Below are 14382 nucleotides of genomic sequence, written 5' to 3' on the forward strand. Positions count from 1 at the left end.
TATTTTTCTCAGTTAATGAAAGTCTTTGTTTTCTCTTTAACTTAATATAGGATTTCTATTAGATGCTGTATTTTTGGATTCATTTAAGTGAGATCAAATGTAACATTTTCTGAAGAACGCAATTTCCTGTGTTTTACTATGTTTTCACTTACCCAACAAAAAAGCAGACTGCTCATTTCTTTATATCTGTCCTAATTAAAAAAAGTTTTTCTTTCCTTGTAGATTCAGAATATTTCTGTCATTTGCTCACCATCTCCAAGTCCTCCTTACTCTCGTCCTCTTGGTTTTATTTTCTGAAAAGATTTCTCTCCAGTTAAATTTTTTTTTCCAAGTCAAGTTGTCCTTTTAATCTTAGTTGTGAAGGGTGCAGCTCAGCTCTAGGTCCAGTTGCCATTGCTAGTTGCAGAGGGCGCAGCCCACCATCCCTTGCGGGAGTCGAACTGGCAACCTCGTGGTTGAGAGGACGCGCTCCAACCAACTGAGCCATCCGGGAGGCAGCTCAGGTCAAGGTGCCGTGTTCAATCTTAGTTGCAGGGGGCGCTGCCCACCATCCCTTGTGGGACTCGAGGAGTTGAACTGGCAACCTTGTGGTTGAGAGCCCACTGGCCCATGTGGGAATCGAACTGGCAGTCTTCGGAGTCAGGAGCGTGGAGCTCTAACCGCCTGAGCCACCAGGCCAGCCCTCCAGTTAAATATTTTAAAACATGATCATTACCGTTTATCACAACTGTACCTCATGTTCATACTTTTCAGACTAGGGTTTGCATATCTATGGAGATAGGCTATATACTGCATAAGATTATCATTTCTCCCTGCCTACATACCCTTCATTGAACTTTGGCCCCCTTCTCCTCTCATAAGTGTGTGTGTGTGCGCACGCACGTGTTCACACACACACCTTAAGGAAGGGGTAAAGCTGAGCAGCCATACTTCTACTGGGTGAGTCTGTCTCCCTGGTTCAGCTGATGGGATTCAGCAGACCCCTAACTCAATTAGTAGGTTGGCCTGAGTGAATCAGATGTTTTCTCTGTAGAATTCTAGAAAACAGAGACTCAATCAGCATTGGGCACTGGAAAGGGAGAAACAGAGTCACACTTCATCGAAACTGTCCCCTTCCACCCCCCACAGACTGCCTTTATCACTTTGCTTCATCTTTGAGGTTACAATATTCTTACTGATCCTGAGTTACTTGATTATTCGTCATTTCACTGTAATTGGTGGCAGTGGAATTGGGTGGGAAGAATGAGACAATCTACAGGACTTGTTCTTAGACTGGGCTGTTAGGGTGAAGGAGAGGTGATGAGGGAAAGTGGAGGAGTCAGAGATGACTCCCGGGCAGCTGGGTATCTGCCTTTGTGACTAGGTGGACGTCAGTGCAGGAGAAGACCAAATGGTGGTGTTGGTGGTTAGGAACCAGGGTTGGGCTGGGAGTGGAAAGCTCTGGGACAGCTCTAGCTGTCTATAACCCTAAACTCCTGGGAGGTTTGGACTTCATACCAGACATAGTCCCTCCCAATGCCAAAATGGGGTTCCCTGGAGGCAGCAGATGGCTCACTTCATATACAAACGGAGCATGATAACCCTTGTCCTCCACTCATATCATGGGTCTTGGGGGGCATTCCTCACAGCATTTTGCATCATTCATGGGCCATCCATCATCCAAAGACCAAAGTCACACAAAGCATATCACCTGGAACCTTCCATGCCATCACCACCCTGGAAGTACAGAGTTCACCCACAACTTCCTGCAGTTCTCTATAAATATACCCTTCACAGCAATGACAAGTTTCTCTCTCTTGAGGCACCAATGAGTTCTCCCAGAACCCCAGCCTAATGAATCACCTTGATCCTTCAACAGAACACAGTTCTTTAGAATAGATGCTGTATTCAAGGCTGCCAGGGGAATGTGGGATAGACTTTATTTATTATACTTCATGTATTTGGGGCTTCCTTTTTCTACCTTAAAAGTTGACTTTGTCTTGTTCACAAAAACAATTGATTTAGCTTCCTTTTGTAAAAGTATAACCATTTGCTGATCCTGCCTTACTGGTGTTATACCTAGGCCCCTTTGGCTGAAATTTTGGGTGTTCCTAAACTCTTCAGCCACACATTTTGAATTTTGTGGTTTACTCCCACAGATGGCCTGTCACATCCATTGTGCATAGATTTAGAGTCTCTCAGGGAACAGCAATACTTCTCTTTTGGGGTTGGGGGAGCTTATTGTAATATTTTATATAATGGGAATGCACTAGAGCTATGGACTGGGGGTATTCTTGTGGGGTAAGCCTCTCACCCCAAGTCACTCCAACGTGTATTGTGGTTTTCCTTTGGCCCATATGAGGAAGCCCGGGGCTCACTGGACGTACAGGACATGGGGACACGTCCACCCAGCCCTTCAGCTTCATACTGGCCGATATCATACTTTTTGCTAGATGTCTAATCAGAACGGGATCTGCCTGTTGAACTTACGTATAATAATTGTGCTTCCTTGGTTGTCTTTGTCCTATTCTATTCCTGCTTCTAACCGGTTTTGGTTTCCTGGGCTTCATCTCCCAGTTCTGCCCTTTATACCCCACCTTCTGTTTTCAATCCTTTGTTCTTTTCCTCTTCTGATCTTCCCATCCCTGGCTCTGTTGGGCCCTCTCCCACCCATTGAACCCCTGGATCTCCACCAGCCTCTTCCTCCTGCCCTTGCTGGGCTTCTTCCATCAACTGAATAGACAAATTTTGCCTACGTCAGTTTTGCTGAGGGTTCTGAAGAGGCCAGTATGAACATTAAAAACCAAAGGCTTTTATGGGTTCATTTATTCTTGAAATAAACATTGAGGCCTTTGTGTGTGGCAGGCGTCGTAGACACAAAGCTAAATAACAATTTTCCACTTTCAAGGAGCTCAGTTATTAGTAGAGGAACCCTGAAATTTGCAAATACTATGACAGTGATTTTTAAAACCTTAAGGTACTCAGGAACCATTTAATCTATCTCTTTTACTTGTATCAGTATGGAACATCTCGTGGTGGACTTCTTCAGTACACAGACTCAAGCCACTGTCGACTTTGTAGTTCTGATTTTTTTCCATGGTCACCACTTGCACTCGAGTTCCACAGCATTTGACCCTGGTGACCACCCCTTTCTGATATTCTTTCCTCTCCTGCTGTATCCTCAGAAGTCTTTCAATCCAACATTCTGGCAGCTCTTCCGGGTTTTTTTTCCCTTTGTTTATACCTACAATCTTGATGTTTTCTAGGCCATCCATAGCCATTCTCTTCTCTACACACTTCCCTGGGTAGGCTACACCGACCTTTCAGTGAGTTTCTGAACTGAGCCTACTTTCTGACCTGAAACACTTTCACCCTTACCATTTTTATTTGGTTAATGAATGACTCCACCATCAGCTTTTCCCCACTTGGGTCTGCATAGCCCCCTCGGGCAGGCGGGTAGGCTCCCCTAGTAGCGTCCCATTATGCAGGATACTGCTTGCCTGCCCTCCCACCATCCTGTGCATTCCGAGGGCAGGGACCACGCGTGGGTTGTCCCTCTCTGTATCAGCAGTGCCAGCCCTGCACCTAGCTCCGGGCACGAGCACGTGTCGTTGAGTTAAACCCTGTCACAGGAGAGGGCTGGCGTAGCTACCACTGTTAGGTTGGTGCAAAAGTAGTTGCGGTTTCAAAGGTTGAAAATAATTGCAAAATCCGCAATTACGTTTGCACCAACCTACTAGAAGCGGGGTGAGACGCCTCAGGGATGGCGGCGTCTGCGGGGTGAGAGCCGACCCCGCGAGGTACAGCCTGGAGGGCCCCAACTGGAAGGTTCAGGAGCAGGGGCAGGGGCAGGAGGGCGACCGGTTGCTGGCCCCCGAGCAGGAGCCCGGAGCTGGTGGGGGTCCGGCAGGAAGGCGTCTCAGAGGCCACCCATCTAGAGCCGCCGGCCACAGCCAGTCGCCCCCGCGAGGCGAGGCAGGGGCAAGCGCTGCGGCTCGCCGCCCGGCCCCTCGCCCGCGCCGCAGCGGAACTGCAGCAGCCCACCGCCTCTGCGCGCACTCGCCCCGCGCGGCGCGCGTGGCCCCTTCCGGCCACCGTTGCTCTGTATAACGCTGCGCCCTGACCCGGAAGAGCATTCTCCTTAGCAACTGCGGGACCGTGACGGCGCCGGTCTCCCGGGAGCTACGGTGAGACCTCCCGCCCTTGCCCCGCGCGCCCCACCTCAACCCCCTCTTAGCACAGAGCCGAGTCTGGCCTGCGTGGGCTCCCCGGCCCTTCGGGGGGCACGTGCGGTGACCCCGGACGAGCGCCCTCCGCCTCTGTCATCTCTCCCGGGCCCCCCGTTCGCCCCACGCCCCCCGCTCGGGACAGATCCGGCCTCCGAGGTCCGGCTCCTCGCCCCCGACCCGCTGGCCTTCCCGTGCAGCTCAGTGTAGCGCGCGGTGAGGAAAACCAGCATCAGACCCTCGGTGGCTGTAGAGGATGTTTCCCCAGGCTCGGGTCACCTGTGGGCGCGTTCTCACGGGTCCTGATACGGACATTCGGGAGTGGCTGGGATGGATGGGGCGCTTCGGAAGCCTTGGATGGCAGCCACCGAACCGTAATACTGGATGTTTGCCTGCTGCTTTCCAAAGTGATACACCTTATCTGCTTTGTTGATCGTGGAGACTCATTTAATTGAATATTTCGAACGGATCCTTTTCCGGGTAATGAGCTTTCCAGTCTTCAGAGCTGTGCAGTTAGTCTTCTGTCGCTTAGATTTTGTATCTTTCAGTTTTTCTACAGAAGGAACCTCTCCCTGAGACTGAGTAGGCTTAGGAAAAATTTCAAGTGAAATTTGCGATTTGAAGAAAGGAGGGGCAGATGTTGTTAACAGATTCACCACACACTTATCAAAATCCCAGCTGGCTTTTTTTTTTCTTCCAGAAATTGACAAACTGAAATTTATGTGAAACCACAAAGGACTGAAAACCTCCCTTAATTGAGTTTGAAGGAGAGGCACTAAAAAAACCTCTAAGCCTTGTTTGAACATTGTTGGATAATGACTTTATATTTGACCCAATGATGATGGAACTAAAACTGAGGCCCATGAACAATTTTGGGGAATGACATTTGGGAATAAAATTCAGGAGTTTATATATCAAAATCCATTATTCAAAACAGTATAATTTCATTTCATTTCAATAAGTATTAAGCACCTATAGTGTTATGTGCACCGGAAAGGATATATATATATATCCTTTTCATATATAAAGTATATATATGAAAAAAATATATGAAATGAGACTGCACACATTAAATTTTAGGAAAACTAAAATAGCATTTGTTTAAATGTAAAGTCAGTGGGAGGAGAGATCAGTATGGGTTTGAATGTTCAGGAATATGTTTATGGATTATATCTCTAAAGTGTAGACACTATTTGTTTATTTGTCTCCAAAGTGTAGCTACAACTTGTATTTGTATTGGAGGGGACAGGGAATTCTAAATAATTTCTTTCCTTAAATTCTTAAGGGTTTGGGAAAAAAAATCTCATGTGACATTTTATAGATTTAAAGGTCACTTGCTTGCAGTTCCTATTTATTTCACTCTTAGTACAAATCTGTCTGGCAGTTTTTTGTGTTTGAGATCTAAAATAATGAGGCAGCTAGTGGGGGGCTTTGCCACTTAAAGATTCTTTCATTTGCTTCTGCAGTTGATCTTACTTTTAAAGGAGACACTACAGTTTAAATAGAGTTAGTTACTGTTTCATACATACTTAAGAGTGTTGTGAAATGTTTCTGTTTCTTCATTTGACAGATATTTCCAGAATGCCTCTTATGTAGCAGGCACTGCATCAGGAAATACCCAAACAACAGTTACTCAGCAACTAGTAGCTCTGCTTTATTTATGGGTGTGTGTGTGTGTGTTAACCTATCTGCCTTTGATGCTAACTATTTGTTTAGAGACGTGGAAGGGCCAAAGAAATTTACGTAGGCATACCTGTTTATTGTGTTTCACAGGTGTAGCCTTTTTTTTTTTTTTTTTTAACAAATGGAAAGCAAGACCCTCCACCAGCAAAAAGGTTACTACTCACTTTATCACGTTATTTTATTACGGTTGTCTGGAACTGAAACTGCAGTATTTTCAAGGTATGCTTGTACAGGCATCTGAAATTATTTTTCTTTTTAGAGTTGAATAGGGATTTTAGGCTCAGTTGCTTTGGGCATTGTCCAAAGATTCATTTCGTGAAGATACGCACACTCTTAAGGAGTCCTCTTGTGATGTTTTATTGCTTTCTTATAGTTTTAATGCCCATTTATTCACTTACCGTATTTCCCCGACTATATGACCGGGTCTTATATTATTTTTTGCTCCAAAAGACGCATTAGGGTTTATTTTCAGGGGGACGTCTTATTTTTTCATGTATAAAAATCTACATTTATTCAAATAGAGTCATGTCATCTTCTTCTGGATCATCGTCATAACTCTCCAAACCCCAAATTCCGGCTTGAATTTCTTGCGACTCCATTTCCTGTAGAACCATTGGCCCCAATCTCTCATGTCCAGCAATAGAGCTCTCCTTAAATGAGCACCTCTTGTCCATGTAGCCTGCTCGTAATGCATTGGCAACACAGCTGTCAGTGATTTTATCCCATGAATTCTTCTCCCAAGTCATGACCTCTTGCAAGCTAGGCTTCACAAAGTTTCCACACTGATTTGTCTCCATTCTATTTTCAGTGTAGTCATTGATTTCCATGTGCAAATGGTCCTTGAATGGCTTATTTATTGCAATATCAAGAGTCTGGAGATAGGCAGTCATTCCTGCGGGAATCATGATTTGTTCTGTTCTTCTCTGCAAGGAAGTTCTTCATGTCTTTAGCGCGGTAACTGCTGGCTGAATCCCAGACTAGCAGACCTCTTTGGCACCTCGCAAAACAAGTGGCAGCATTAAATCGACCCACTTCCTTATAATTGCTTGTGTGCACCAGGCTTTTTCGGTTTCAAGAACATAAATGCCTGAAACATGTTCAACCTTATCTTTCTTGCCCTTAGTGATGATTAGAGGTGGAGCTTTCTTTCCATCTGGATGAATAGCTAAAATACAGGTGACACATGCACTTTCTTAAGCTGTAGAGGGAATGTAGATTGACGAGGCACCCCTCTGATCAATTGTCGCTTGAGTTCCTTGGCCCATAAACACTGCAGTTTCACCCATAGCAATCATGTTGGAGAGTTGGTACGGTGGTACCTCTGTTTTTGAACGTAATCCGTTCCGGAAGACTGTTCAAGTTCTGAAACATTCAAAAACCGAGGCACGGTTTCCCATAGAAAGTAATGCAAAATGGATTAATCTGTCCCATACCTTTAAAATCAACCCCTAAAACAGAAATTTAGCATGAAATTTACTATCTAATGATACCATAGATACATAAAATGATACACAATGAAAGCAATAAACACAATACACTGTACTGTAAAAGCAATAATAAATGAACAATGTAAAAACAGTACTGTAGATGATAAAAATGAAAATGTAATTTTTTCTTACCTGCAATGATGATAGTCATGGTTTGAATGGAGGGGTCCCCTTCAATAATCACAATAGGTGAGTGTTGTTCAGGTGTTCTGTGGTCCTCTTCTGGAATCACAATAGGTGAATGTTGTTCAGGTGTTCTGTAGCCCTCTTCCAGAATCACAATAGGTGAGTGTTGTTCAGGTGTTTTGTGGTCCTCTTCCGGAATCACAATAGGTGAGTGTTGTTCAGGTGTTCTGTGGTCCTCTTCTGGAATCACAATAGATGAATGTTGTTCAGGTGTTCTGTAGCCCTCTTCCAGAATCACAATAGGTGAGTGTTGTTCAGGTGTTCTGTAGCCCTCTTCCAGAATCACTGTAGGTGACTCCTCTCCTGCCCTTCCTTCCCTTGATTTGTTTATACCACTGACACCTGGTTTAGACTCACTGGATCTTTTCCTCCCTAAAAAGTTTTCCATTGACATTTGCTTTTTCTAATGTTTTAAAATTTCTTTAAAGTGATACATAGCATTATCGTTGAAAATGTTAGTGGCATGACTTACAGCAGCTTTATCAGGGTGGTATTTTTCAACAAAAATTTATACTTCAACCCATTTTGCACACATTTCTTTGATTAGTGCAATAGAAACACTTTGTCTTCCCTCCTCGTCCGAAGACAATTCCTCAGTTCCTACCTGTTGCTGCTCCGTCAGAAGGTGTTGAAGCTCTTCTGTGGTGAGTTCAGACTTGTGGTCCTCACTGACTCCTCCACATCATCACTGCTCACTTCCAAGCCCATGGACTTTCCCAGAGACACAACATCCTCAACACCAGGAGCATCCTCTTCAACATCCTCAAATACATGTTCAGGGACAGTGTCTGGCCACAAGTTCTCCCGTGCTGATGTCATTGTTCTCTGAGACACATCTCTCCATGCTTTGTCTATGAGATGTAAGCAACGTAGGATATTGAAATGATTCTTCCAGAACTCTCTGAGGGTCACCTCAAAGCACTTTTGGAACAGTGCTTTGATATAAAGCTTCTTAAAATTACGTAGATATGACCTACTGGTCCATGGGCTGGATGAGAGGAGCTGTGTTGGGGGCCAAAAACTTTACACTGATAAAACTGAACTCTTCCATCAAGCATCCTCCAAGCCTGGGGGGTGAGCTGGACCATTATCCATAACAAGCAGGCACTTCATTGGAAGATTTTTGTCTTGGAGGTATTTTTTTACACTTGGCCTGAACACTTTATGAACTTACTCAATAAAAGACTGCTTGGTTACCCAAGCTTTACTGTTCATCCTCCACGTCACATGCAATTTGCTTTTTATAGCATTGCTTTTCTTAAATACCCTGGGATTCTCAGAATGGAAGACTAGCAAAGGCTTCAACTTAAAATCCCCACTTGCATTTCCACAAAATAAAAGGGTTAGCCTGTCTTTCATGGGCTTGTGTCCTGGCAATGATTTCTGCTTCTTTGTTATATAGGTCCTCTTTGTCATTGTCTTCCAAAAGCGGCCTGTCTCATCATGGTTGAAAACTTGCTGGGGATGGAAGCCCTCTGCCTCTACATAATCTTTAAGTTTCAAAACAAATTGGTTGGTGTCTTCTTTGTTGGCACTGGCACTTCACCCTGTCTCACCACATTGTGTATGGCACTTGTCTTCAACTTTTCAAACCACCGTCTACTTGCCTTGAAAGCATCACTCTCAGCACTTGTTCCAGGGGTGTTTTTGATGAAGTCAGCATGCAAATGTGAAGCTGTTTCACAAATTATGCTCTCAGAAGTGCTGTCACTGGCCAACTGTTTTTCATTTATTCATATGAAAAGCAAATTTTCCACTTCTTCAATTGTCTGTTCTTTGTCTTGTGTTTTAATACCTCTTGCAACATTGGCTCCTTTAATGGCTTCTTTATTTTTTAAGATGGTGCAGATTGTAGATTTGGCAATACCAAACTGCATTGCCAGATCACATACACGGACACCACTTTCATGTTTGGAAATAGTTTCCTTCTTTACCTCTATTGTTGTTCTGTTAATGATTCTCTTGGCTTTGCAACTTTTATCCACTTCTCACAGCAAGGGGTGATTGGCAGAGTGCTCCTGAGATGAAATGAGCACAGATTGATTGCACACAGTCACCAAATAAGCCCAAATATCACCTCCGTTTTGCGCGGGTGCTCAGGATTCAACAGCTGGCAGTGGAAGCCACGTGACATGTTCAACTTCTGAGGCATGTTCGAAAACTGAAGCATTTACTTCCGGGTTTACGGCGTTCTTTGTAAACCAAAATGTTCGTCAACGGAGATGTTCGAAAACCAAGGTACTACTGTATTTAGAAAAGTCGATGCCATCAATAAAGGACTTGAAGGCAAGTGCATGTTTAACAACTCCAGTATCTTCCAGCTTGAACAGTGTTCTCGATCTTAAAGACAGTTCATATCGCTGAAGAAAGCCATCCAGCCAGTGTTGTGAAGCTTTGAATTCTTCTGGGGATATTTCTAACTGGGGTGCCATTGCAAGGGCCAATGCTTGAATACCAGCCTTGCACACAACCAAAGGCTTTGCTCTCCTGTCAGCAATCCATTCACAGGTGATGTCTTCCAGCTCAGGAAATAATGGTTGCTGACCTGGTCCACACTAGCGCTTCTTAGCATTTTCCTTATCCACCTGTTGACTGAGGTTATCGTACTCTGCTCGCCATTTTCGGACCATTCAGAGATCCAACTTCTCTTTGCAGAAAGCCGTAAGATTCTTGCCCTGGGAGTCCTCCTTTCTTGTACTCGATGGAATAGCTCTTTCTTTTAGCACTCATCTTGTCTGGGGGTCAAAATACAGTGGTACCTCTGTTTTTGAACATAATCGTTCCGAAAGACCGTTTGAGTTCTGAAATGTTTGAAAACTGAGGCATGGTTTCCCCATAGAAAGTAATGAAAAATGGATCAATCCATTCCAGACCTTTGAAATCAATCCCTAAAACTGCAAATTTAGAATGAATTTTACTATCTAAGGATACCAGAGATCCGTAAAATTTACGGCATTCGTAAACCAAAATGTTCGTCAACGGAGACGTTCGAAAACTGAGCTGTAGTCCCTTTAAATCTACCATTAAGTCAAGTGTTAATTGAAGACATACTTACAAGACAGGAGTGGCAACAAAAATGATGACAGTTAAGAATGATGGTCCACACCAAAGTGACGAAAAATTGCAGGCACCAAAATTCAGAAAACGTTTCTTTATTTCACACTTGTGCATTAAGTACGTCCATTACAATACACAACGTATTGAATTATGAAGATTCATATTAGACACAACCACGTCTGTTCGTTATCAAGTGCGCACGTTATTCATGCGTTGTGTCTGTACTCCAGTTGGTCATTCGGCAATAAGTCTTGAGTTCATCTGTTTTTATAGGCATTTACCTCTCGTCCAAAGGCGCCCGCTTGGGTATTTACAAATACTTAATTATAACTTATAATCATTTATTTAAAGTATTAATGTCAACAATATTTCTATTTAATTATATATTAATATTTTATAATTCAATACATCCATCATATGTTGCAACAGACGTACTAAATGCGTCCATCTGGCTGATGATCTTAACTAGAGCGTATTTTTGGAGTAGGGCTTATATTACGAGCATCCTGAAAAATCAGGCTAGGGCTTATTTTCCGGTTAGGTCTAATTTTTGGGGAAATACGGTAGTCAACAAATAAGTGCCTACTTGGTACGAGGCATTGTGCTTGGCATTGGTAGTGGGGGAGAGTGAATGTATACATGGTCCTTGTCCTCAGCAGGTACCAGATAATCACATGAATGTAAAACTGCAACTGTGACAAGTGTTTGAGTCAGGGAAGTCGCAGAAGTGACATTTGAATTGAAATCTAAATTGAAATTTGAATTGAATATGCTGGTAAGGAAGGCTGTTCCAGGCAGAGCAAACTGCAAGGGCAGGGACCCTCTGATGGCAGGGTTGGTGAAGAGAACTGGGGACTTCCAGGACAGCTTGTATGGAGCAGGAAGAAGGAAGAATCTGGTGGGAAGGGGGCCTGGAGAGGTGGGCAGAGGGAGGGAGGCCTAGTGAGCAAGTTGAGTTTTTCTTTATCCTTGGAGTATAGAGAAGCCCCTGTATGGTTTTACTCAGAGATGTAGGCTGGATGGTGGGTGGGGATGACAGATTGTGATTGAACAGCCTGCTTTGTGTTACTACCATTGCTTTGTGTTGTATACTTTCCTCATTTTCTCAGCATGCTCCCTCAGCTTTATTGTCGTTGGGGAAGCCTCCATGTTTCACTAGCAAGAGATGTCCACTTTTTTTTTTTTAATTGGGAGAAAAGGAATTTTAGAGATTAAGATTGGACACTAGGGGTGGGGGTGGGAGATGAGGGTAAGGGGGATCAAATATATGGTGATGGAAGGAGAACTGACTCTGGGTGGTGAACACACAATGGGATTTATAGATGATGTAATACAGAATTGTACACCTGAAATCTATGTAATTTTACTAACAATTGTCATCCCAATAAATTAAAAAAAAAAAAAAAGAAAAAAGATTGGACACTAGAAGTTAGTTGATTTGAAATATTTTTGCATCAGTGTGATCTCTAGGGCACTAATTTCCATGACTTTTTATTGTACTAAAAACATAGAATTTACCCTTTTAACCATTTTCAAGTGTACAGTTCAATGGTGTTAACTATATTTACATTGTTGTGTAACAGGTCTCTAGGACTTTGTCATCTTGCAAAACTAAAACTTTCTATTTTTCCTCTCCCCCCAGCTCCCAGCACCCACCCTTCTACTTTCTGTTTCCTGGATTTTGACTACTCTAGATATCTCAAATAAGTGAGATCATACAAGATGTGTTCATTTTTACCTTCATGCTCCTTTCCTGGAATACCTTCTTCTATCAGTCAATTAAAATCGTCTTAGTTCTTTAAAGGCCCAGTTCCTCTCCTTTGTCCTTCAACTTGGATTAATAGACCCAGAATGGAAGTGGCCTTAGAAATAATCCTGTCCAGCCCGCTCTTATTTGAGGTGAGAAAAATGAATGCTGTAGAAGTTTTAGTGATTTGCCCAAGGACAGACATCTAGTGAGTTGGGCAGAGTTGGGACTAGAGCTCCAGTCTTTGAGCTCTTGGGTGGGTGCCTTTTGTGCTTCGTGCCCTTTGCGTTTCAGCCTGTTTACATGTTGTGACTTAGTGTTCTAGTCTTTTGAGGTACAGAAACATTTCCATAGCTCCATAACACATGCTGAAGCACATTAGATGCCTAGGAAATACTTGTTGATGAATTGATTGTCTTCAGGACTGTCATTGCCTAAAAGATGGCCCTACATAAAATGTTGAACTTCAGTGATTTCAGATCCTTGATTATATTAATCAGATTTACATTGGTCCTTCTGCACTTGAATAGTTCTTTCACTTTTGCAATCAGAGTTCAGACTTCCTCACCTTTTCCTAACGCTTTTTTCTCTTTTTTTCCCTAAGTTTTTATTTGTTGACTATTTACTTTGTGCCAGGCACTAACGCATTCATTTTTTTAACCATTTTATTCCCCCCACCCCCAAGCCATTGTTTCTCAGTCTACTTGTGTAGGACACAGCTCCCTGGCCCATGCTGGTGGCATTTAATGAGCCTTGCACTCCCCGTGGCTGAGGCAGTTGGTCACCGGTTGGCTGCTCACAGCCGCTCACGGCAGCTCTCCCCGGCTGCCGGCCGCTCAGGCTGGCCTGTGTCAGCACCCAGCAGCTGATGGCAGCACACAGCAGCCTTCGCTGACCTCTGGCTGTTAATAGCAGCCCAGCTCCAGGGAGAGTCGTTGTTCAAGATCTTAGCTGTACAGGGCGCAGCTCACTGGCCCATGTGGGAATCCAACCGGTGACCTCGGCGTTAGGAGCATGGCGGCGTTCCAACCACCTGAGCCACCGGGCTGGCCCATGCTTTCTTTATTGCATGTATTTGCCCATGGTATGAATACTTGGGTTCCTCTGTAAATTTTGATGAAATCTAATGAAAAAAACCAACACATCAGAAATGAAAAACCTAATGCATTTAACTTTTTGGGTTAGCTAATTTGAGGCAAATTTTTGAAAGAATCATATTTGTACCACATTTTGTAGTGTTCATCTCAGAATGCCTATGAGCCAGTTGATTTTGGGTATTGGAACAGAAGTGATTTTGAGATGGCTCAATATTTTAAGGGCAAGAAAAGTGTAAGCATTTTCTTGTGTGAGGAAGATTTGTAAACTTTTCTTTGCATTTTCCCAGTTCCCAGGCTTTGCTTTCCTGTAATGTAAGTTCAGCCTCATAGAATTCAACTTTTAGAATGTCCTCTTATTTTAACCATTCAACTTTTAGAATGTTCTCTTATTTTAACCTTCAAAAAGTTTTTTTGTTTTTTATGGGAAGTTGCTGTGGGAAATAAAGTTCATTTTCAGTCAAATACTACTGAGCACATGTACAAATCAAACTGTGGGCCTGGAATGGGTCCGGAGATCCCTCTGAGATGCAGCCATCTATACCGTTACAGGTGATGTCAGGGAGACCTGGCCAGGATACTTGTTGCGTTTATTAGACTGAAGGTGGGTGTTGGGTGGAACTGCCAAGGATGCTCCTTTGTGTCATGTAACAGGAGAGAAAGATTTGACAACGAGGAGACTTTTCAGATAGCATTTGATTTGGAACCATAGCAGTGATGCCTCAGAGTTGAGTTATGTGATTAATTCTTGTGTTGAGGCTAGAATTGGTCAAGTTTAGTCAATTGATAGTCCCCCCTTGCAAAAAAACTTACCTTTTCCCCCCAGTGTTTAAAATTGTGGTTTATTGTGGGGATTATAATTTATGGATTCCTTCCTATGTGTCAAGTAATTCACATGCATTATGTCATTTAATACCAATTGT

The 14382-nt window shown here is 43.4% G+C and overlaps 1 protein-coding gene across 3 annotated transcripts in view; it reads left to right on the forward strand.

Annotated features, from left to right (window-relative positions):
* Positions 1 to 3768: 3768 nt before the first annotated feature.
* DIS3L2 (DIS3 like 3'-5' exoribonuclease 2) overlaps positions 3769 to 14382 on the forward strand; it is a 296388-nt gene continuing 285774 nt past the window's right edge. The window contains exon 1 of one of the 3 annotated variants that reach the window (XM_074314980.1): positions 3769 to 4166. The gene's annotated coding sequence lies outside the window, so the exon portion shown is untranslated. The other 2 variants (XM_074314986.1, XM_074314989.1) reach the window with 2 other exon arrangements.

This window comes from Rhinolophus sinicus, linkage group LG01, assembly GCF_036562045.2.
Source record: "Rhinolophus sinicus isolate RSC01 linkage group LG01, ASM3656204v1, whole genome shotgun sequence".
In the NCBI taxonomy this organism is placed as follows: Eukaryota; Metazoa; Chordata; class Mammalia; order Chiroptera; family Rhinolophidae; genus Rhinolophus; species Rhinolophus sinicus.